General features: G+C 31.0%; 1 protein-coding gene across 4 annotated transcripts in view; it reads right to left on the bottom strand.

The window, feature by feature from the left end:
* Nucleotides 1-26,447, bottom strand: part of LOC146541720 (pseudouridylate synthase RPUSD2-like) — a 314,100-nt gene that overhangs the window by 140,330 nt on the left and 147,323 nt on the right. The window contains exon 1 of one of the 4 annotated variants that reach the window (XM_085190838.1): nucleotides 3,243-3,494. The exons of the other annotated variants lie outside the window; for them this stretch is intronic. The gene's annotated coding sequence lies outside the window, so the exon portion shown is untranslated. Of the gene's footprint in view, nucleotides 1-3,242; nucleotides 3,495-26,447 lie in introns of those variants that run through there. 4 annotated transcript variants of the gene reach the window in all.

The raw sequence follows: 26,447 nt of genomic DNA, 5'->3' as shown, positions 1-26,447 counted from the left end.
ATCGTCCTGTTTGCCGACAATGTTGAAAGCCATTGTGTATCGATGTTCAATAATACCTTATCTTGAGGTGTTGTCAAAATTTTTATTTTATAACATAAGATGTAATTTCTTTATTTTTTTTATTTGTTAGACTTTATATTTTGTTAAAAAAATATTTATTTTATTATCTGTCTTTTTTTTATAGTATTATTTTCTTAAGAGTCATCCCATGTGGCCAAAGACTGAAATTGTGACTTTAAGTTACTTAAATCGTTGTGATGCGTAAACTTTAATAAAAAGCGATTTTATTTATATTGATTTTGCTTGATTTGAGGCTATTCATGTAAACTAAAACATAAAATTGTCTTCTTCCTTTAAAAAACAGCCGGAATATGACCAATAGACCACTGGTCTGACAGACCCGACGTCCATATGTATGTTATAAAAAAATCACGTCCATAGTTAAAGGTTAAACAAAACACGACGATAGCTTTTAAATAAATAATAAAAAGACATCTTACACTAAACTAGAGCATAGTACTCTTCTTTTTAGTTGCCGCATTTAGCAGGATCGGCAGAGGTAACCTTATATCAACACTCACTTTAACTTTCTCGAAACATTGCTTACGAAGTAGCAGAACTCAACTCTTCCACTACTCCCGTCGAGTGGAAATCGAACACTCTACGATCGCGTTTACAGTTAGTAGCAGTACCGCTGCACCACGACGGCCACTTTTTGATATTCTTATACAAATTAAAAATATAGAAAATATTTTTTGGTCGATAACTTTATTCAGTTACTGTTAAATAAAGTTAAGCATATTAGTTACGTTTATAATACACATAGTACCTACCTACTGTTTTAAAAACTTGAAAGAAACAAAAGTAAGCTACAAAAAAGCCAACAATAATTTCAAGCAAAGCTCTCTCAAACAATTCAAAATATCAATGAAACATATAAGAGGTATAATTAAAAATCACTTACGTCCATACAAAAAGGGCAGAACAAGTAGGTATTTATTGTGAAAAACTAGAAATGCCAAGTTGATGTACGGCTCGTAAAAAGTTATCCAGGCCGGCGGGTGACCGTCTTTAACCTGTTTACTACGCAACCTGTAGCTCTTGTATATCAATTCTTTTGCAATCATATTTAAAAACTGGCCATTATTACGTATTTATATATATTCGGCTATGGAGTGTGAGTATGGAGGTAGCAGGTTCAAATTTTAAGTGGTGGAAATTTGATGAAAAATATTTTTTTAATTAACTTCAATCAAAATCAAATTAACAGAATATTTTTATATGTCACCATATTTTTCCATACACAATTCGGTCCCCATTTTCAACACAATTTTCGTGCGTTTTATTTTCTTGTTACTAGGGCGATAAAATGAAAATACCTCATTCCCTCGAGTAGAAATAGAACCTATAACCGTCACTTTTATAGTCAGATATTGTGACTCTGCGCCACGATGACTATACGATTTTTCGTTAAGCAACTGGGGGTCAGGGGGAGACAGGGTTTGAAGTGAAAAAAATGTGAGGGAATCTACATTAACTTCTTTTTTCACCATTCCTAAAAAAAAGCATAATATAAAATTGTAATAAGTAAATTATCTTTCATATTAACAGTAAAAAGCGGCGCGTGTATATATTTTATGACGGGAACATCCAATAAATTATATTAAAAATAGATCCATTTGATGTTCACAAAAGTTGACTGTTACGAGACTCATTGTGTAAATTTGAAATTTCATTTCCTTTTTATTTTTAGATGTGTTTAATTTTATATTTTATTATTTTTTTCTTTATTCATCTATTGTTTTCAATAATACAGGTATACCAGTATTAATAATATAGTGATCTGACACTATTTTTGTTATTTACAATTTAATAGGTAAAAGAAAAGAAAGTAATTTTCTAAATTCAATTGTTGACGTTATAAAATTATTTAAGCGAAAATATTACTATCTTGTCACTTTAGGTACCAGTCTATAGACGTAAAGCCCCATAAGATTATAGAGTTCCATAATGAATAATATATGAAACAAAAAGTCATCTTTTCATTCGATATTAAGACATTAAGTCATACATAATAACTACTATAGAAGCACTTTAGGTGTTTTTGCTAAAGGTAATTACGCCTTCAGGTTTTTGCTGTTACTAAGTTTTGTGCTCCAACAAAACATTAGTGTTGAGTAATTGTAAGTTTTCACATGAGTGATACTGAAAGAAAAACTTTATTTACTTTGTGTAAATAAACATATAGTTAATATATACACATATTTTATTAAATATATTACTAAATTAACATACATACGTACTAATGTTTTAATTTAATTTTTAACCTAGTAATATTTAAAATGAAACTCTTAAATTGAATTAATCTCGTATAGGTGTACTCTAATTAGGGAAAATCACACTATCTATCTCGCACATAGCAGGGAAGGCAGAGGGAATTTGGAACAAAAATGTTAAGACACTCCATTCTCCATTAAGCTCTGTTTCACACTTTCTGCGAAATTCTGGAGGCATTGCGTGCAGAGTGGCGGAACTTAACCACACACTTTACGGAATTATCGAAGATATAAAATATGAAAAATTTGCATTTTATAGTTGACCATGTGGACGACCGACAATATTTGTAGGCTTCCCGCATATAGAAGGGGTGGCTCAAAATGAATTGAATATTGAGTGGCGGAACTCGGAATAAATATTTAGATATATGACAGAATAATCTGCAATATTTCGTTTACAATAATTGATGGTCAAAGGTTATAAGTACGCGTTGACATTAATAATATTTTTTCTATTACATTTAGATTGATAGGAAATAAAAAAAAATGAAAATAGTTTTTCTTATATTATAAAAGAAATGAAGCATTAAAATTATAAGATGCAATATATAATGTACGTAATAAATGTATATAAAAATATAATATGTAATTATAATGTCTATAAATGCTTATCAATTTTTGTAGCACTAAATAAGAAAAAATCTCGTTAAAAATAATGAGATATATTTTTTTTCATAGAGAAGGTAATAATTTTGTTTAAATGTTCATGAAAACAGTGTGTATATCAATTTTAATACTTAACAATTTCCTGCAATCAAACTTCACTCGAACTTTTTGCGAGCTTTATGAAATATTGACTGAAAGCGCTAATATTTTTCAGGATATTTCGCGATTTCGCCATTCGAAGAATAAATTATAAAAATCCCTTTAAAGAAATGGTAAAGAAAATGAAAATTCAATACTCACGTGGAATGTAGAGTCTCGTGAAAATCCGTTCGCCTATAGATTCTGTTTAATATATCACTAAAATCCCCCTGAACACGTCTCACACAGTACATAAACACACAAACATAAAAGAAAATATTATAAAAAAGATATTTTATTGCAATTTTAATTGAAAATCCATAGATATCGTAATCGAACGTAAATTTTCGCGGGAAATGTGTTAAAACGTAACACGTCCCGCCCACGTGACGGTCAGAGAGCAACTAAAGACTAAAAAGCGGATTCACCTGCAATGCGTGCGCTGATCGGTTCGGACAGAGGGAGATGGAACTATATTATTTGTATGGGGTTGGAGAGGGACCGATATAGAGACACGTGCTCACCCCCTCCCGTAGGGTGAAGCCGGTTTCAGGAAAGTAGTAGGTATGGAATGAAAAGTGCGTACACTGTATTACAAAATAAATGGAAGTGATTTATTAAATTTTATTTCATTGTTTTTGTTTATTTTTTAATAATAACTATTACTAATAAGTATTTCTTATAACTTAGTATGGGTTTTTGATAGATTCATGAAGTATTCATTTTATTGACAATATTTAGGTAGTTGTGGTACAGCGCCTGATTATAAAGATGAGGTTCAAGGTTCGATTCCCACTTGAGAGAATGACAATTAACCAGAAAGTGCATTAGCCAGAAGAAACCTTGCTATACACGAGATTCGTGAAGTTAAAGTAAGTTTTGTTTTTAAATAACGTTATCTTAATACGTGAAAATTTTATTTTCTCGGTTTGGAAATCTGTAAATACAGATTATAATTGTAATCAGCTACTTGTATAGGCATCACAAATTTTATTGAAAAATTAATATTCATATTTTTTCAATCTAAATACTTAATAAATATAATGTTTAATATTTATTTAAAAGATACATACATTTGACAAAAAAATAAAACAATATTTCATTAAGGATCGCTCACTGGGACAGCAACTGTAAATCCGATGGTTATGAGTACGATTTCCACTTGCGGAAATGAATTATTTTCTTTTCTTCGCTTTGGACGAAGTAGAGTTTCGCCAATCAACACATTTTTATCCGAATTCGTCAGAAAATAAAGACACCAGATTATTTGGCGTGAAACTACGTATTGAAGATTCATACTAGCTAATAAATTATGATTATAAAATAGGTCACGTAAGCTGCTAACAAAAACTTTGTACGCAATTGTATTTATATATAAACTATATTATAATTAAACTTTGCAAATTGGCCTTGAGCCTCATTATAAGATGTAAATTTTTCATATATTTTTATAGTGTTAATTCAAATATTTTTTTGATATCATATAATCTTTTACGTATATTTCTTAATAATGTATTATTATTTTTATATAATGTTATCTATTTTGCATAAATGTACAAATTAGTATGATGTATGCCAATGTTATGGTACAGTGTACACTATGGCCGTCTCATTATTTGAGGTAGACAAAGCGCGGCGTTAAGTTCCGTCATAAGACAAGATGAAACAAAGTATAATTTAACTATGACACTGTATGATGTTAAAAGCTATGACTGTGGATTCCATTTTCGTTTAAATTTGGAGGAATGATTATATAAAAATTAATTTGACTGTTCTGGTACGAAATGTTGAAATGAATGCTTCGAGAATTTGGCGGAGAGTGGTAAACGGAAGTCTTAAAGCAGAATGGAGTATCTTACCACTAGGTTTCAAGGTTTCCTCTACTTACTAAGCGGATATAGAGTGAATCTGGCACAACAAAGCAACGATTTCAGTTCCATGCAATGTTTGTTGTTTATGGGCGGAGAGCAGAGTGTTTTAAAGGAGTGATTATCTTTGCAGTAAGACGAACAAATAATTAAATCTACCAGAAATCAAAATGATATACTTACAAGCAACCAATAAAAATCAATTCCTCATATTTCCTTCGTTAGACTAAAGTAATAGACAAAATGATTTTTAATTGAAATATCGCATGCAACACAAAGGCAGTTCATCCATCAAGTCTTTTGACTTCTCGTATAATTATAAGAAACGTGTTTTAATGTAATTCACTGCAACACGAGGCTTACTTACTGCTGACATCATGCTATTACCTGTATTAAAATAAAAATTAAGTTAATATTTTTTAAATTATTATATCTTTTATAATGTATAACATAATATGTTATGGTACAGTATCTAACTGTAAAGACAGTTGTGGGTTAGATTTCTACTTAAGGGAATGGTCTATTTTCATTCTCCTCTTTAATTCTTTTCTTCTGATAAAAAGACAAAGCGCGGCGTTGAGTTCCACTTTTTAAAGGTTAAATTAGGGATCACGAGGATAGACAGACAGTTATGAATTATGCCAGAATGGCGTCATACAATCAATTACTAGTATTAAAATAAATATGACTTAATATTAATAAAACATAAATTCTCCTATATTCATAGTTTCTAACAATTTTAAATTAAATGTAGTTGAGGTTTTACGTGTACATATATTAAGAATGCTAGAGAGCTCTCTCTCATAAAGTAGAGGTATAAGTATTCGGATTCCAGTATATTTTTTTAACTCGCACTGTACTCTTCCATATTTATTGAGTCCACCAGTTATGTTAATATGTTAGTTTGAAACTCTGGCGGAGAGTAAGGAATAAAGAAGCATCAAGATTTTTTATAGCTTCACGGTGTATCCCGCAACAAAGCAGTGGAGGTAGAAAGAACCTTACCTAGAAACCTAGTGTTAAGACACTGTGTTCTCCACTTTCTACCGAATTCCGGAGGCATTGCGTGTTACGCGGCGAAACTCAATACCGCATTTTAACAACTTTAACATAATATATGAGATGGAGCGTGAGGCTATATGTATTTGTTTCCAAATATACAAAATAGAACAACGTTTTTACTAAAACATTCTATTAAAGCAAAACATAACATTACCTCGTGTACTACAAAATATTTATGTAAATAAGAAAATCTACTTATTACTAACTTTTAGAAAAACATTGTCGTGACTTAAATTGCACGGCTAATGCATTTAATGACGTAATCAGATGTTAGGTCATCTATACTTCTATAACTACTAATATTACGCGAATTAAGATAAAGACTTTGTTTGGTTTAATGCGCTAATCTCAGGAACTAAGTTGAAAAGTTATTTTTGTGTTTGATAGCTTATTTATAGAGAAAGTCTATAGGCTATGTTTAAGGTATTTTTTAAGCTCGATGCTGAATTTTGCACATATTAGGATGGGTAGAAGGAACCTGGGGGCCCATTGTTAAGACTCCGTTCCTTCGAATTTTGCCGCCGAAAATTTTTAACGAGAAAATGAAAATGTCAAATATTTTCATTTTCTATAATGGGATTCGAAACCACGACCTGTTGCGTTTACATGTGACTGTAAAATATTTGATATTAATATTAGCTTGATACCTCCACTCAATCTCGAGATAAATGGTCTTGACAGACAGACAACAGTGTTTCGTTTTGCCATTTGAGTACGGAACCCTACAAATGAACAGAATATCCCGTGGACCTTGAACCTATGACTATCGCAAATATGAAAATATAACTTATACAAAGAAAACACAAGTACATTACTATGTTAAATTATAACATTCTAGTCCAAGGCTAGGTTTCTCGATATTTATCGTTTAATAGCTGTGTTAAACAATTTTAACTTTAATACATCATTTGTAATGCAAAGAAGTATTGAAGTTATATAAAATATTTGCTTTTTCACATGACTTCACCACAGTTATGGGTTTGATGCCCACACGTGAAATATTTAATATTTTCATTTCCTCGCTCTGGTAACGAGGGAATTCGGTAATTCTTTATCGATATATTATTATTAGTATATAGTATATATATTAGTGGGGATCAAATTCACAATGTTTGTATCAGACGCTGTTCCGGTGCGGCACGGTAACCTAAATATTTGTTGTGTTTCCTGTAATTATTACTGAATACAAAGTATGTAATAAGTACTCGTATTCATATATAGAGCACAATCTCATTATTATACATGATAATTGTGAAGGAAAAAATCAAGTCACTCCATTATCTCTCCTCCTGTTACTGCCTGAATTCAGAAAACTTTCCGGCGTTACGTTCCCCTACTCAGCACACAATGGCGTAGACTGGCGCAACTCTAAAGCGCGCTGTCCTACAAGAGCAAGAAAATGTAAATAATTAATTGCCCCGAGGGGGATTCGAACTATCAACCATCACGTGATGGACGCGTACTTATACAGAAATAAATAAAATAATTCGATTTTTTAAATTAAAAAGTATGTTCAAGAACAAAATTATGAAAAATTTATACTTATAAATTATTTCATTCTACATTACTGTATACGTCAGAAAACTTAGTTTGTCACTTTTTATTAGTTGTTCTTCCCATAAGCCTACAATCTATATAAAATTACGACTCGAGCTTGACCGGTCTTATTATTTGGTTAATAAATAGTATCATTTCCAATTCTATAACACCGAAATGTTTTTATCTACTAACTATAGTGTCTGTTCTACCATATGATTTGCTTCATTAGGGTTGTCTCAATGACTTATGATAAATATAATATAAACATTAAGTTGTCTAATAAATCATAGGTTAAGCGATCCATGTTGAGTAGCGGGAATCAACGCCGCGTTTTGCCTCGTTAAATATTGCATTCCTCGAGTAGGAATCGAACCCATAATCGTCGCGTTTATAGTCGCATGCGTATGACCTGGATAAATGTAAAGAGTTTTAAAATACCTATTCCGCAAAGATTTTATTTTTATTTATGTTTCATATTATTAGAGTAACTTTCTTACGTACCTACTGTAGTTTAAGTGCAACAAAATAAATATTTAATTAACTAAACAATAAAAAACTGAAAACAAAAAACTACATGCTTTTTTATAATCATTAAATCAAATATATAAATTAAATAAATGTCTTAAACTAAAATATTAAAAAACCTAAAAACATACAAACTCTATTTCCAAAGTGACAACCCTAATAAATAATAAAAAAACATTGTGAGAAAAACTGCATGTGCGAAAGTTCCGTAAATACGTAACATCGTGGATGTTGTTTGCCAGTGAGTTAGGAATTTTCACACTAAACAAAACTACTGTATCTCGGATATTTATGCGTTTCTAGTAGTGCTAAAATAGACATAACCCAAAAAAATCTAGTACTTTATATAATATCTTTTAATTTTAAAATAATTAAAGTTATAATATGAGGCACATCATTTGACCGTTAACACGGTTGTGAGTTGGATTCTTACTTGGGGACAAGAAATATTTGTATTTTCTCGTTCTAGCACAAGACAGAACGCGGTGTTGAGTTCAGCAACTTTCGTACTCAACACGTAATGTCTCAAGAATTAGACGGAAAATAGAAAATCTGGTGTCTCAACTCTAGAGTCTGCTCTGCAATATGCGGGATACATCGTGAAGCTAAAAAAATGTATTAATTTTGTCTGTTAAAAATATTAAATATAAGTCGATAAGTAAACAAGACTTGTCACAACTATGTATAAGATTCACTGTGGCGGGGTGTAAACTTAAAGTTTTCATAGCTTATAGCGCTTGGATATGTTGTCTTAGAGACGTGACATAATATTTTCAAGTTAATAAGTTTGTAGTTTAAACCACTTTTAATAAATATAAAGAATATTATAAAGTGCAGTGACGAATAATTGTATTTAAAGTTATCTGTCTAATATGGTCATTTTGAATTAAGTGGTGCATCCTAGCGCTGCTCACCAACTTACTCTAGCAGGGCAATGAAAAATAATATAATTAATCGAATAATCTAAATCTCGGTGACCTGATTGATGGTGAAACCATGGTACGGATCAAAATATAGTTATTTTAACTTTACGCTGTACTTCACATATAGCAGGGAAGCAAAGGGAACCTGATATAATAATAATAATATGGTATAGAAATAATAATGATATTCTAATATAACAAAATTCACAAAATTAAACAATATGTTTTTATTTAATATAATTAAATGAAAATATATTCCATATTTCTCAAAGAAATCGAGGTTACATCCCTTTTCTTTGGAAGCATGGATTCGAGCTCTTTGATCTTGTAGCTAAAACCGCACAGTATAATAATGTCTTGTTGATATACGACGCCTTTGTAACAAGATTTTGGCAATATTAGCACCATGTGGTTTATAGTTCTGGACGTTAAAAGTTCATTTTAACTAATACCTTTTTTTATTTCATATGTAATTTATGTATCGTACATTATCTTGTTTGTATGTACATATGAATAAACAATTCTATTGAAAAATAAAACCACGCGTATTTTCTTAATGTTTAAAATAAAAACTATTATGTGCGAGTCGAACTCACCCAGTGAGGCTTCTGTACCAATTTTAAGGTTATAACGATATATATGGATCAACGGCAAATACAACTTACAAAAGTATTAAGTTTGCGGGCATTTGCACTCATTCTGTATGAAATAAATTACAAATACCTATAGGTAATAAAGTCTGTAATTTCTTTTTTATATGAAATACCTATAATTTTTTACTTTTTGTTTATTTATATTGGAAGTTCTTTCCTTTATTTGTATTGGAAGTCCTCACTTCGTGCTAACATAATGAGAACTTCCAATACAAACGGACGACGGACGGAAAGTGATCCTGTAAAGGTTCCGTTTTTAAAGGTACGGAACGATAAATACGAAATTAAATAACCAAAGAAAATAATTATAGAATTTAAAATATATAATTAATATTGTTATATAGTCATCAATTCTACGAGTATAGTTAGTGAATTTGGTTTAGAATGTGGGAAAAAAGGATGAAAATTATTCACAACACTTAATTCACCCGGAATTGATATATGCAGTAAGTAGTATAACACTGAATACATGCATAACGAATAATCACTTCCATAGAAAATACAATAATATACACGATGACGTCACACCCCATAAGCCCGCAACTGAACGACCACTCTGTTTAGACACCGCTGTTAAAACAAACATCCATTGTTGATGCAATCTGAACGATGACTTATAGTTTCATGAATTAGAATAGATGATCTAATATAGAGTAATTGTGTTCTTTTATATATTTATTATATAAAATATAATATGAATCCGGTTAACTAAGTATAATTGAGGCACTTGTGGCGCAGTGGGACAGCTTTTGAGTGTAAGAGTAATGGTTGTGGGTTTAAATCCACTTTTTTAATGGAAAAGGCAAGTGAAACAAGCGTACGGATCATTTGATGGTAGGTGATAATCGCCCACGAACCCATATAACACCAGATTTACATTTGCGCACAGGGGCTAGGGCTAATGAATTAATTCCAATTTTAAATAATATAAATAAGAATATAAATTTAACATATTATTATAATTTTACCAGTTTATTTATTCTATTTTGTTATATAATACAAAACGGCTAAGCGTAATTGAATAGCAGTTTAACTGTGCTAATTAGACACATACCATGTTGCATTACTGCGCCGCATTAATGCATTTCGATATCTACATACATATTGTATAAAATACATTGTTTTTTTTTGTTATAAGACATTTCTAAATTTCGTCGTAGCTGGATAAGCAGAAAGAATTTAGGCTCATAGTTATAAATCGCTCTCAAGTCTGAGATCGATCTTGAGATGTCGTTTTTATTAATAAATTATAATATATGAATATGTCATCTCAAGTCTGCTCATAAGGCTGTTCGAGCGTAGTGTTGGGTGCCGCCACTCAACACACAATGCCTTGAAAGTAAGGAACGAAGTGTTTTAACACCAGGTTCACCTCTGCGTGAAGATGAAGATATCATGTCAAGATTGCTCTCAAAATCGATTTCTAGAGTTAGTGAGTGAGATATACGGGCCGTTGTGTTATGACCGCCACCGTTATTATTTTTTGCCCATTTTAGCAACAATACGGATTGGGCAGCGGAACTGAACGCCGCGCTAACACTAACCGTTCCGGGAAAACATTTTTTTTTATACATATATAAACAAAAGTTGTTCTGTGCAATTATTATCGAACCCACATCCGTCACATATAAAATGGGAAACTAAACTGCGCAATTATGGCATCTGTAATAATAATTAAATATGATATAGAGTCATGTTATAAACGTAAAAACCACTGTTTCTACTTATTTTAATGAATTATTTGAAGGATCATCAACATGACGTAAGCTAATGAAACATAATTTATGAAGGTCGCCCTTGCGGTCGCTATTAACCTAATATTTAGGTTCTTTTTACAAACTGCTAGTGTTTCGTTCACGGTTCTGTTCGCGTGAACTACTTTTTTTATCCCCAACATCATTTCATCAAGAGATTTATAGAGGTAACTACCCTCAAAAAAATTTTTCTCGGTATTGGAGATATTTTCAAGAAATTTAAAGTGAACGTAGTGTAATTATTTTATTTTTTTTCTCAATTTTTCGTATATTGTAAATTGTAAAAATATATTTATTACCTTTATTTTATAAGCACAAGAAATTAAAATAATATATTAAGTTTATAAAAACAAATAATAAAACTTTATTACTATTTATTTTTCAGATTGGCGCTTGAATCTAACATAACAGGATAAGTATAACGAACCGACATCAATACCCACTGCTCTTAATTTTCCACCCGAATTCGAAACATTGAGTGTTGAGTATCGAAACTTAACACCGGGTTTTGCTCACTCAAGGGCGGGAAAATGAAAACAATTTAAATAATATAATCGAGATTTAAAAAATAACTAAATATATAAATACACTGTAGTTTTCTCATTTCCTAAGGTCTAGAATGCATGATTTATGATGAACTTAACAATAATGAAAACCTTATTAGTAAGGTTATATTTAGCGCTTCTTATTAAGGTGGATGCTCGTGGGAATAGGCTCGACCAGAGTTAAAACAGTAATCAAGCCAAGGTCTTCGCTGTCGTTATACAAAAAAATATTAATTAAAGACGGTTTTTGCCTCATTACTTGTAGTGGTTATTACGGGTTCAAATTTTTCTCTTGTAATTATAGTTGATGTAGAAAAAACTTATATTTAATACGTTTTTATTTTTTATTGTAATAATAAGTGTATGTTGTTATATAAACACGTCGCAACTATAGGGTTTTTTTTATGCTGCACGCGTATCCCGCATGTAGGGTAGACAGTACATATGTGTGTATACTCGTATATATATATCGTAAAATATGGATATAGCCATCAATATTATATTATAATTAACTCGATAGTACAACTTACATCGGCTTCATTTCGCTTCATAAATTTGTAAAATTTTACAATTTTTATCGTTTCTATCATAAATTTTATATCATGTTTATGGTTGTCGATACGTTATTTTCGATAATTTTGACATATTTATAGCCGGCTTAAATCATTATGTTTTATCGGATATCGAATGTTATCATAATAGGTGTTTAGTGCTTATAATTAAAATAGGGTTACATTTTGTTATTTTTTTATAAACATACTTAAAATTAGAACGTAAATAGCTATGAATTAAGTATATTCCTTTATTTGTATAACATCTTAATGAGAACGTGTGCCTTAACACTAGGTTGCCAGGTTCCCTCTGCTTACCCTACTATGTGTAAGCTGCAGTGTGATGCTAAAAAAATGTTACAGTAAGAAAATTTAATATAGAGCCACTGGCAAAACACCAAGGTCCTCACGCTTTTACAAAGGGTCTTCTTAAACCTTTGAAGGCAGGGTTTCACTTAAAATAGAAAGGTTCGTTCAAAGAAAATATACAAGGCTCACAGAAGTTAAGGCGAAACGAAAAACTAACTAGTTTGGTTTTTCTACCAATCTTTTAATTTTCTTTTGAGACGGAGGTAAAGATTAGTAAATCTGAACTTCAATTATGAAAATAATTAATATTTTACTTAAAAATTGGTTGAAATTATCTAGAGACATAAATAAAACAGGATTGAATTTTCAAAGAAGGAAATATTTTTAAGAACTATTTTTTTTCATATTGACTACTAAAAATATAATAATCGATATCATAATTTTTATATTTATACAATTTAATATAGCTAGACTAGACAAGCGCAGCTTCGCCCGCTTGTATTAATTGTTATATTACATCAAACTATACAAAATGTTTACATAAATAATTGTGGCCTATGTGTTTCTCTGATGCATGATGAATATTACTGTGAACTTTTATTTAAATATTTATTGTTTTATTTAAGTTGGAACAAATATCAATTCTCATAAATATGATAATTAAATAAAAAAAAGTATATAAAAATCTAGTTAAGGAAATAAATTCTCACAGTTGCGGGCAAATGTCACCTAATGTTTTATTTCACTATCTCTAGGGAAGGGACTAGGAGGAAATAAACAATCAGTCCCTTGCCTAATGTATTTGACACAGCTGTACCTTTGGATTTACAACTATCAATATGCATCTAACAATAACTTACACATCGTTTGTTTTTAATTTAGTTAAGTATAAAGGAACCTCAGATAATTTAAGTGGGCGTTAATAAGTATTTAAAAGGACACCTTGTGAGATACACTTGAGTCGCAAGTCCCAGGAACTGAGCTCGTTCAGACATCGTTCGTATTTTTTGTGTCAAAATATTCTGTTCTACTACACAGGGTACTAGTTGATTGGCGTTTTTTATAAACTAATTCTAATTAATATCGTATTGAGGTTTTCGTCGTGCAGGGACATAAGCGTTCAGCTGCGAAAGCGGCGCTTGTAGGTTCGATTCCCACTCGGGAACATGGCAACGGCTTCAACATGATGAATACGATAGATTCCAATTTTTAAATGCTTTCTAAGAAAAAAACAACATTTCTGTAGTTATAATTCAAGGGCATTATATACGATATTATATAGAGTTAATTTATGTTTGTTTTTCCTTTTGTGTTTTAGTTAATTAATTTCAATTAAGGTGTAATAAAGTATTAAATAAATAAATAGATATCCTTAATTAGCATTTTTTTCACAAATTTGTAAGTAAATAATAAAAAAATATAAAGATATGACAAAAAGATTTTATATTGACAAGAAATTCCATCAAACAAATTGGTATTGTTTCCATACAATGAAATCACGAATATATATGGCAACGTATAATAAGTACGCTTTGTTCTTACTGAAATATTTCATACATGATTGTATCTGGAGGTTTACAATATTGGATTGTTTTCTACTCAGACGGTACTGTTGCTTTTGTCACTGTAGCTTGGAAATCTGTTTTCTAGGGAGAATAACTCTTGAATTATCAATTTAAAGAGTGTCTCTCCTAGCCTTTAACAGCATCTTATATAATCACATCCTGCTTAGAATTGTGTATGAAACATGATACATTTTAAATAAAAGAAATAACTTTTACCACAGGTACACCACCAGCTGCGTTGAGCTCTGCCAGTCAACACGAAATATGTTAAGAATTTGATGGAAAATGGGAACCGAAGTAGCTTGATGGGGAAGGAATGTGACTTAACGCTAGGGTCTCAGGTTCCCTACGACATAGGATGCCTAAAAAAAGACACCATTATATGCAGCCTTCCTCGATATATGGACTATTTTTTTTCTCTTTTTAAATAATTAAATAAAATAAACAAATGAAAAATAAAGAGCCGAGCTTTTCCTGTACTATTCTAAGGAAAAGCTCAGCAATAAGAGCCTGGATTTGTTATCAAAGAGTATATTCGATTTCAAATTAATTCGAATTTTTTATTCACTACCGTGTTTTAATGTTCTAAAGGGACAAAAAAATAGATCTATACTAATATTATAAAGCTTTATTTTCCCTCTCAGAAGCTACAGATTCACATTAAAAAAATATGTATTAGGTAATCCAAAGCACGTCGTTATACTCCGCCACTCAACATGCAAAGCCTACAGAAATCGGTGGAGAGTGGGGTGTAGAAGTATCTTAATACTAGATCTTGGGTTCCCTCTGCCTATGTGTGGGATACAGTAAAGCAACAAACAATCTTAAACGACACCTAACACAAATTAGCAATTAAGAAAAATAAAATTTCAATATAAATTTAATAACTATCTGCTATATCATTACTCGTATAAAATTAGAAGGTTGCTACAATTAATTATTATTATCATTAATTAAATCAAATTTTTCTGTCCATCAAGCGTAAAGCCATCTCGCTATCTGGCCGTATTGGATTACTATTGTTTTGGGACCTTGCTTTGTGTTCGAGTAGGAGAATACTTGGAAACTATAATTTTTATCCATTATTCATCAAATTATAAAGTTTTTGCATAACTGCTTCAATGTCGATTTCGCACGATAGTAAATATTGTATTTTGGTGTGGGCATCGTGGCGCAGTGGTAGAACGTCTGGCTGTATAAGATGGTTCCCACTAGAAAAATACTTCATTTATTTGTTTTGTCCTATTAAGTTACAACAATGCTACCTTCTTACTTACTTTTTATCTTTATTTATTCCTAAAAACAAGGAGAGAACGGTGATGAATGATGAAATAAATTATTTTTACTGCCTTGCTCTGAAAACAAGACATGGCGCGGCGTCGAGTTTTGCAAGTCTACACACAATGTCTCAAATACCGGTAAAGCAAGAAATAATAATATTACTTACGTCTTACTTGTATCTAGATCGCTTAAGAATTAATACAAAGTTTAAACTGAATATTCATAATCGTTTCACAAAATCGCTAATACACCTCGAATTTAGTTCATAGAATCGATAGCGAATTGTGTTAAAGAGGCCAAATGGGTACATTAAGTGCCTGCAATATAAATTATCTTTACTGCGTTGATAGCATTGCGGTATGTTTAGGTTTTTTTTTTATTTTAGTTTTTTTTTATTATTTCGTATTTTCTCAAAAACACTCTGTGTTCCTTTTTTTACACAAAGAAATGGATCAATGAAATAAAACAATTTTAATCTTTAATATTGTACTGTCGGAAAATTAGTAGTAAGTAGTTTAAATAACAAAAAGCGAATAAAGACAAAATTATACATAAAAAAAACATCGTTACTTCAAGTTTTCTACTTACTTACCGTTATCTGGTAACAAAGTAATATTCTCCGAGATCTCAGCTAGCTCTGAAGAGGCTCCACAAATAAATTCAATCGCAAGCACTTTGAACTAGAATGGCCCGTCATTAGTTGTTAATGCGTACTGTGTTGATGTCTAACATGAAAAATTGGTAGAGACGGTAACGATCGAGAAAATAGGTTGGGAAATTGGAGGCTGGAGCTTTTTATATTTTTATTAGGGGCCCTAGACTATGTTACAATATGTTTTATTTCTATGGTAAAAATAGGTTGAAAATTCATGCGTTATAGACTGGTGTTATAAGTAACAAAGTATGTTCGTAGTATGTCAAAAAGTACCTAATAATATATTATTAAAAAATAAAATTTAAATAAAAAATTTAAATATATATTTTCGCTCGCGGCTTCCACCCTGTGATCAAAAGTTACACTGTAATGACCGTAAGGTTTAAGACCTTCCTCGTTAAGACAACTATAGAACACTAACTTAAAAGTCACTGAAATTAATGCGTTCAATCAAACAAAAAAATAAGAAATTATTATACGACGGTATTTACCTTTGTAAAAAAATTATAATATTAAAAATTACAATAAACAAGTTCATGCGCCATTTTCCCAGTTAACTATATTTGAACTGAAATAGTGACGTGTAATTAGTAACGAGTGATTAGAACGATGATTCTTACAAGTATCTGGAATCTATAGCTTCTAGAAAATTTAATATTAAAATTATAAAACCCTTTCAATGTAACAATGAAAGCGAAGAACAAGAGCTGTAACTTCTTTGTGTTTGAAAATAAAGTGAAGTAAGAAAACAACTGAAACAGTATAATAAATTAAAACAGAAAACTGAAAATAATATAATAATTCCAAAATGTAATTAGTCTGACAGTTTGCTTTAATTGCAGTGCCGGTAGCGATATCACCTTACTCACGCCAATCAACATGCGCACCAAGGCTTGAGCGGGAGCGGAAATTAAAAAAATACTTTAATTTGTCCCTATTTTATATTATTTAACTATTTAACGATTTTAATGCAGGAAAACGTGAAAAACCTACTTAACTCTCTTTTGTGAAAAAAAACTTTGTGGCTACTTTCCTCACGAGAGGGTAGATACACAGAATTGGCCCTAATAATCATACCCCCGATCGGACCTACAGATGTCACATTTACGGCAGACGCTGTGACAATACGCCACGAAGACAATAAGTTATATAGTATTTTTATTAACATGTCAAATTATTCATTTCTATAAAGTTGATTTAGATATTTATATACAAAGTTCAAACATTATATACAAGTATTATAATCAAATAATTATATACAAAATTAAAAATGTAACAAATATCCATATATAAAATCGCTGCATTTCCTTACTTAGGGCACACCTGATCCGAGTGTAATTATTAAAGAAGTTTCGCCTATCGACGTAGAAGGTAACTGGATTCAATTAAAAGTTGAACACGGGCGTTGGGCGTCCGTCGTGTAGTTTTGTTTGATTCGGAATCTCAATAATAAACTTTGGAAATCCATTGTTGTATTAAATTCTTTTCTTCTATGAATTGTTTTACAATGCTGTGTTATTTCGGTACTATGTTTTGTTTCGCTTCACTTTTTGGTACAGCTCGGTTGTGGATTCGATTTCCACTCGGGGAAATGATTATATATTTAAATTATTTTCATTTGTAGCATTGAATTCTAAATAAATATTATAAAATTACTAAATACACTAACAAATGTTTTGTCTCCATTTTACTCGAAAAATATTTTACTAAGAAGCACTCGTATATTTTCTTTTCTTTAAAAAAATTACCTATAATATGGTTGTATATAAAACACACAATGAAAATAACACACGTCCCAAATTAAAACGGCGGCCTCGTTAATTGGTACGTTTGTTAAAATAAACTACAACAAGCTTCTAAATTTTCAAATATTTCCAAATTGTCATACATAATGGAGACGGACTAATAATTTATCTATTTCACTTTAAATTTATGTGCGCTCAGGAAAGTCGGAGCAAGATGAATGGTTACTAAAGTGAAGATAGACGCTTGTCAAAACTAAATGACAATCTGCAGTTGAATGAAGTTTCCTGTGAAATTATTAAAATGTGCCTTGTAAATTTTTTTGGTCTTTTTGTTTTTACTCGAGTTGACATATGCCTGTAAGTGCGACGGTAGTGGGTTCGATTTCCACTCGGAGGAATGAAATATTTAATATTCCTCACTCTGGCAAGCTCAGACAAGGTTCCTTATCTGATTGTACTATTTGGTCTTTTATATTATAACTAACTCTTTTTTCCTAATTCCTGCAAACCTATCCATCGCATTCAATCAAATCTAACCCAAGTAACTATGACCACTAAGCATATTATTTACTGCATACTTCTTAGATCCTTACCGAACATAGCTTTATAGGAAACCACTTAACCGTAATAGAGTATACAAATAGAAAGTAACGTTCGTTCACAATCTCATAATGCAAATGCCTATGGAAAAGTATATAACACAATTTATTTACTCCACCTAAAAGGTACGGCGGGTGGGAGCGAGCGAAATGTAAACAAAACTTTTTTTAGCTTTAAATATATCTGAATTTGTTACAGTTCAGATATTTTTTATTAAGTTTTAAACTTTGTATGGATGGTCAATGTTGATATTGGACTAGCGCTACTATAGCTAGTATGAAAGTAAGTTTACAAACGATAAAAATGCTTTAAATCTTAGAAATATATTTTAAAACGTAAAATCTTTCACTCATTATATTCTGTATACGGCAATAATTTCGTTTTTCTTCTTAAGCTACAATATTTATAACTCCATTGAAATAGACTTCTAAATAGTAAGTATGATATAAATGTAATAGGTTTCTATCTGAGTTTTTAAACAGCCTAGAAGTTAAGCAAATTAATGTTTAAATACTGAAGTTCTCTCTAAATGACATGTTAAAAACGATTCTTGAAAATAATCAAATATAGAATAACATTATTTTGAATATATTCTAAAAGCTTTTTATAGGAGGGCACATCGATAGCCCTTCGAGTAAAACAGTATAGATAATACAGGAAGAAGGTTATGCAAAATAGCACAAGGGTCCCTCTAAGACCATGTAAGACAAGGTTGATGACAATGGACAGGCGAAGAGGTATTTGGAGCATTAGAAGCCAGAAAATCCTAATCGTCTTCTTCTTCTTATCTGGAAAATTGTATACTATAAACGTAGAATATGGTTATATTATAAACATTTTCAATTTTTCCATTTAAAAATCCGTTGGATCAAAAGATTATAACATTTGCGTATGTTAAATCCAAGTATTTCTGTTCACGCGTCGTCAGTTTACAGGGGGCTTTGAATAATCCTTCTAAGACGATAATGGAGAGTAAACGGCGGGAACACGTATGTTACATATGTATGTTTGTATGTATGTGCATGTTGGGACTATAATATATAATATAATAAGTTATTTTGTCACTGATTAAAATTCTTAGCTTTATGTTTTTTATTTTTGATACAATTAGAGTTATTTTGTAACCCAAATTGTAGCTGTTATTCGTAAGTCATAATTAGAGCGGTAATTGAATCTGATATCTGTGTTTTAGTAGCAAGTCTTTTGTGATAAGATGAGAAAACTAAAATAACTTCTTGCTTCGAATGGGAATTGAACCCACAAATATCGTGTCTACAGTCTAACATCATGCTGCTGCAACATCTTTGGAATTTTTTGAAATCGATTACTTCCAAATGACGTCATTTCAAAGATTTTTTTAAAGCACTCTACGTCCTACTAATGTATTCTTCATGTCATTCCAAATAGTGAAAACGATAGTTAGTGTGTATTTATAGTTTTTAAATGTGACAAAAAGCATTTTATTATTTTAGAATTTGGCCGGCTATCTTGACCTAAATGACGCGGAAAGTGGTTCTTCATTGCCGTTATTTATTGGATTAGCACCAATTAGCACGAAATACGACCATTTCTAAACCGAAGGGGATTTCTTAACAGATAGGAATTAAAATGATAATTGACTCATATTAAAAAATCGATATACGTATATACAAAACTTTTATATTACTGAGCGACAGACTGTAAACACTACTGGATTTAGAAAGATGTAATTTGCCATATAGGTAGGTTAGAGAGTATGCAGTAGCATCATAGGATTTCTCGAAATTCCCATGGGAACGGAAAAAAATAGTTTTTCCTTTTTGTATCTTGTGGAACAAAAGTTGCAGGCGCCGGCGGCAAAGTGTAGTGTTTTAACTAAACATGACGTAATATCGATTAAGGCAGACCAATATAGGCTACTAATGAGTTTCCAAATTTATCAGCGAAATGCTGTTGATTCATTCTCTACTATCTATGAATTTAAAAAGATATTTTATAATAGGTGGTAAGTAATAGGTCATCTAGCCGGATGAGCCTATAAGCATAAGCGTGCGAATGTAAACGCGATAGGCTGTGGGTTCTTTTAGCCACTCGAAGAAATTAAAATAAATATTTAATATTTTCAATTCCTGGCTCTGGCAACGAGGCACGGTTTAATGTTCCGCCACACAACATGCAATTCATCAAAAAAATATTCTAGAGCACTTATAAAAAATACATTCTTTTTTTGTAAAAGTCGGAAAAACTCGGTTTTTTTATTCAATTTATTTTTAAATCACATTGAATTTTAATCATATGATCTTGCGTGACGCAAGCATCTCCATCTGGAACTAAAATACGTCAGCGTTACGTATCAAACTAAAACAGACGCCTATCGCCTATCCTGTAGACACAGATCTTTGAAATAATGAATAGGTATATAATGGTATGTAAGGGAAATTATTGACGTATTTATGCCGTCGTAGCGCAATGGTACTGACGTATGTGAGAAATCAGGATCGGTGTGGATTCGTATCTCGAGAAATTATATGTTATGTTAATATTTTAATTACTTTCCCGTTCTGGTAGACGACGCGCGGCGTTAAGAGTTGAAATTTGAATTTATAATAATCGCGTTCATTTATATAAAATAAAATAAGTGAAATCATATCATCTAACTTCTGTTAGATCACTTCAATAGATTACAATTATTTACAGCGTAGCGCAAGAAGGTAGTGTAGTGTGAGCTCCACTTAAGTCAGTATCGCAAAGTTCTTAATGATGCTACATTTATTAGAACTAACAGAGTGTTTGTTATCAGGTAGGCTTCTAAGAAAATACAATTTGTAAATCAAATAATGGCTATGTTTTCAGTTTCTCATAGAAAATGCAAAAGTTGAGGGTTCGACTCCCACTTACAACTCAACAAAAGTATTTAAATCTTCCGTTCTCTACATTCCCTCGATTTACGATTCCCGGATTTACGTATTCATTCATGTCAATGTGATCACATTATGTTTTCACACTGGAAACTTATTCTTAAGTCTTACCATAACTAGGAAATAATAATTGCTAAGTGTGAGTTGGACTCGCGTACGAAGGGTTCCAAACTATAAAAACAAGCATAAAAATCATGTTTTCCGTATGGTAAATTAAATAATCGTTTTATTGTGTTCTTTAATATTTGTTGTTATTGTAAAAAAAATGCAACATTTATGAAAACTTTAACTGTCTAAATAACCTAGAACCCTAACAATTATAAACATAAAATAATTATTTCTCCCAGCAGGAAATCGAACCCACAACGATCGCTTTTATAGCCAGATGATACTTACTTTTGAACTCCACATTAAACTTTTAAGGCATCAATCACTGACTTTTGGCTACTTGCTAAAAAAGTATACATTTAAAATTCTCAATAAATATTTGAGTCATGCTCCCGTAGCGTGATTTGTGCATGGCGTGCGCGTGGAAAAACTGCGACCGGATGATGTGTACATGGGAATAAGGGGAAGCACAGACGTTATTTAGAAAAGAGATTTTCTCTCTATAAATTTCCACTCGGGCATAATGTCTCAACTGTGGTAACAAGACAAAGCATTGGGTTTCGGCACTCACCTTAAAAATGAGCGGAAAGTGAGGAACAGAATGTTTTAATACTAGGTTCCCTCTGTTACGTTGAATACAGCGTGTAGCTGTAATTATTATATTTTATACGAAATATAGAGTTGTATATATAAAAGGTTCGACTGTTGACGTATTATATATTGTGCTACGACGGCCTCAACATATTGTATTTTGAAGTTTAATCCATATTGATATATTTTTTTATTTTTATTAATTTATTTTTATCCATGTTTGTGCTAGCCCTAAGATTTTTAAATAAATCATGAACGTCACAGTTCCATTCAGCCGCGCTCGACAATACTACGAGTCGTGGGTTACTTTGAAAAAAATAAAATAAAACCATGCCAACATTGTATTAGTTTGTACATGTTACATGTTACATATTTTATATACATATATAATCTAACAATCGTTTCAATGTAACAAACTTATTCATTTATCTTCTTTTAGTGCTGAGGAGAATTTACTGTTAAAACATTTTTCACCATTTTTAATTTATTATGTGGTAAGTGGAAACTGATTGCTATATTAAAGAACTTAGTTCTATATTTTGTCATCATAAGCAAGCTAGTATAAAAATACGAGGTTCTTAGCGGGCCTGATGTACCACGATAATCTCTATATTTTTTCTATGAAAAATTAATATCATACTAGTTGGTGAGTAAGTACTTTATTATATCTACACGCGTGCTCGTATATAGGCAAATACATAAAATATTAAAAGAAATGAGGTTACCAAAAGTAAACTTAAATAATGATGTAATAAATGCAAATCGCTCTACTGTATTACAATGAATTGAAACCGCAAACTGCGTTATGCAGATTTAATTGTACATGTTCCTCTTTGAGTCTAGAAACCTCATACCACATATATACCTAGCTGTATATTAGTAGATATCCCATATTATTCCATAAATTTACATACGAAATGTTAATATTATGAGAAAAACCGAGCGGGAATCGAACCGTCGAACGTTTGTATGTATTAATGTGTATAAGCATTCTTTTTTTTTTCGACGTCTCTAAAAATCGATTCAAAATAATCGAATCAATATTTAAAAAGTAAGATCTACTAAACACTGAACAAATATAGTATTTTTGCGTGGAAAATATATTTACGACTAAATTTTATGATCATACCATTACCGAGTAATGTTACTGGCGTCTTCAGCTCGTGTAGTATAATATCTGCATAGGTACATACGAGTACCTCCACCTACGTCTACGTCTATAGTATATGTACTAGAGAAGATATACGTATGAAGAGGCGTACGCTAAAAATAGATTTCATTCAAGATATGAAACGACATTTTTATTATATTACTAGTAGTTGCTCGCAACTTTGTTTGCTTGAATTCCATAGTTATGAGTCCTTAACCTACCTGAATGCCAATTTTCAAATTTCCACTCAGTTACACCCAGTAAAGGAAGAGTTCTACGCGTTTATATTATATAGATTTATTAATTTAATATGACCGTGGCGCGTTCAAATCTCTCTTGGGGTAATATTTACACAAAAAGCTAAAATAACCTGGGTTTTTTTTCAGTTGTTCATAAGTCAGCATTTTTTTACTTGCGAAATAGAACGTGACTTTGCCTCGTTACCAGAACTAGGAATGAAATATTAAATTTCATTTCCTCAAGTGAGAATCAAACCCACAATTTGTCGCGTTTACAGACACACTTTGCGCCCCTGACTGACTGACTGACTGACTGACCTCATCAAATATGTCAAATCACAGATCTGACATAATTTTCATTAGATTTACGATTTTATCACTCCATAAAGCATCTTGAAACGTATACACATACGATTCAAACACGTATAAGTTACACCGAAATCTTCTTTAGACGATATCGTCGGGGAAAAAGATCTTTTAAACTGTTAAGCCGGCGGCTTTAGTGGTGGACTATTCAGATCTCACCACATGCTACTGTATAGGACCCTATCATCTGCTTCTGTATGTTTTTAGAGCTCTAGTTCACTTGAAATACAACTGGGATTTAATTTTCAAAAATGTTAACTTTTTAAGGAGAATAGATACAAATGACGTTGATTTTTTTATTCAATTTATTACCAAATCTAAGCAATCTTATTGTTTTCAAATAAAAAAAATATCTATTATTTTGCTAAATATATTAAAATAATTATATAAGATAAAAAATTTTTTAACAAAAACAAAAACCGACTTCTAACAACGAACTAAAAAGTGAAAAATAATTATATAGTAAAACAAACAGGCTTAGTAATTAGATATTGTAGTAAAGGTGTTGTAGCATTAGTTTGACACCGACTTCAAAATTATAAAATCTTTATATAATTATTTTTCACTTTTTAGTTCGTTGTTAGAAGTCGGTTTTTGTTTTTGTTAAAAATTAATTTATTTTACGATTTTTAGTGGTGGGTAGATCTTAAAATGATGCTTCTTAAACGAGTGGTGATGGTGGTGGTAGTGGTTGTCAACGAGTGGTTGTGATTGTTCTATGTAAAACTTCATTTAATTAGCTATTATTTTTGTGCAACGTTACATTTTGGTATATTGACAAAGAGAACAAACATAAAAAGTATTCGGGTGAATTCGGAATCTCCCTTTTTTGAAGTTGGTTGAAAATGAGAACATCCTCTTTTTTGAGATTGGTTGAACAGAAATGCAACGATCAGGAATCTCACTTCTGACATCAATTTAAAAAGTTTTTGCTTGTAACTATTATAGTATCATTAATTTTTGACCAAAAAAACAAACTTTCTCAATTTTCTCCGGATTCCATAATCGGAACCTAACCAAATTTTCACCAAATTATCCTTGAAGTGCATCCTTTCAAATAAAAAAAGAATCATCAAAATCGGTTGGCGTGACATTGAGTTATTCGGCTATTTGTCGCGCACATGCTAATGCAAATTTAAGACTTATGTGATTTTCTCATGGATACCATTGTCAGACATGAACCAAAAAAATGGGACCATTCGGGAAGCTATACCTTTCAAATAAAAAAAATTATCAAAATCGGTTCACCCAGTTAAAAGTTATGAGGTAACAAACATAAAAAAAAAATAAAAAAAAATAAATAAAAAAAATGCAGTCGAATTGATAACCTCCTTTTCTTACAGAAGTCGGTTAAAAACGAATAAAAGCTAATGATAACTAGAAATAAAAACAAAATCACGATAATCTATCACAAAAATCTACGTTTCCATTTCAAATATGTGCATTGCACATACAAACTGTTTTGAAATCTTAATGTATATAAAATGGGGAACAAAGTGAGAACAAAACTGACAATTCAATATTCACGCTCGGGTTGCTACGAGAAATATATTATTTTGAGCTTAATCTCGTAGCTTTTACTAGTATTTAGATTTTCTTCGAAAGCTTTAGAACAACTATAGATTATGTATTTGAATTTAAAATTTATATGATTCTGATGATTGAAGCCAGTGTGGCATTGTGGGGCAACGTGTAACCGCTAACGTGATGGCTGTAGGTTCGATTCCTAATCGAGAAAATTAATTATTTTCAGAGCTTAGGAAAGAAAAAACGCAGATCATGTTTAGAATGTCTACAAAATACCATGTCGGTCTTCATAGGCGAACTAACAGATAACAAAGGGATCCCATGAGGGTTTTGTTCTATTCGTTTTAGATATAGAACCCCAAAAATTATCCACAATGTTTGTATTTCGTTCAAATTGTACCGTTTAACTTATTTTTTTGTAATCTATAAGATTTTTGTATACTTCGTAGCCGTAACTGAACCTAATATAAATATTTCTGTATTAATGGACTTTATTGGAATTTTCTATTATAACAAAATATGTGAATGTAAGACAGTTTAATAAAATATAAATATTTAGATAGATTTTGAATAAGAAAAAATCATAAAAATAAGCATGCTTGTATGTATGTATGTATAATTATATTTAGCTCTAGGATTATGCAGGTCTAAAGAGATCGTCAGTTCAAATCCTGATAATTTATTTGTGTCAGGTTTGTGATAATTTATTCGGAATCTTTATATTTTACTATTAATATATTTATTTGTACAATAACTCATTCGTATATACTAATATAAAAAAATTCGCTTACTCCACCATATTCCTGTAAATAATAAAGTACCTACACTACAAATATTTATAAAAGCTGTCAGTAATAAGCAAATATCCACAAACACAGACTAAAAGACCGATGTCTATTGAACATAATATCAAT

The sequence above is a fragment of the Heliconius melpomene genome, chromosome 1, assembly GCF_056956725.1.
Source record: "Heliconius melpomene rosina isolate 202511_hmr_F chromosome 1, ASM5695672v1, whole genome shotgun sequence".
Lineage (NCBI taxonomy): Eukaryota > Metazoa > Arthropoda > Insecta > Lepidoptera > Nymphalidae > Heliconius > Heliconius melpomene.
The sequence above is the reverse complement of the archived record's forward strand: the minus strand, read 5'-3'. Positions and strand labels throughout refer to the sequence as shown.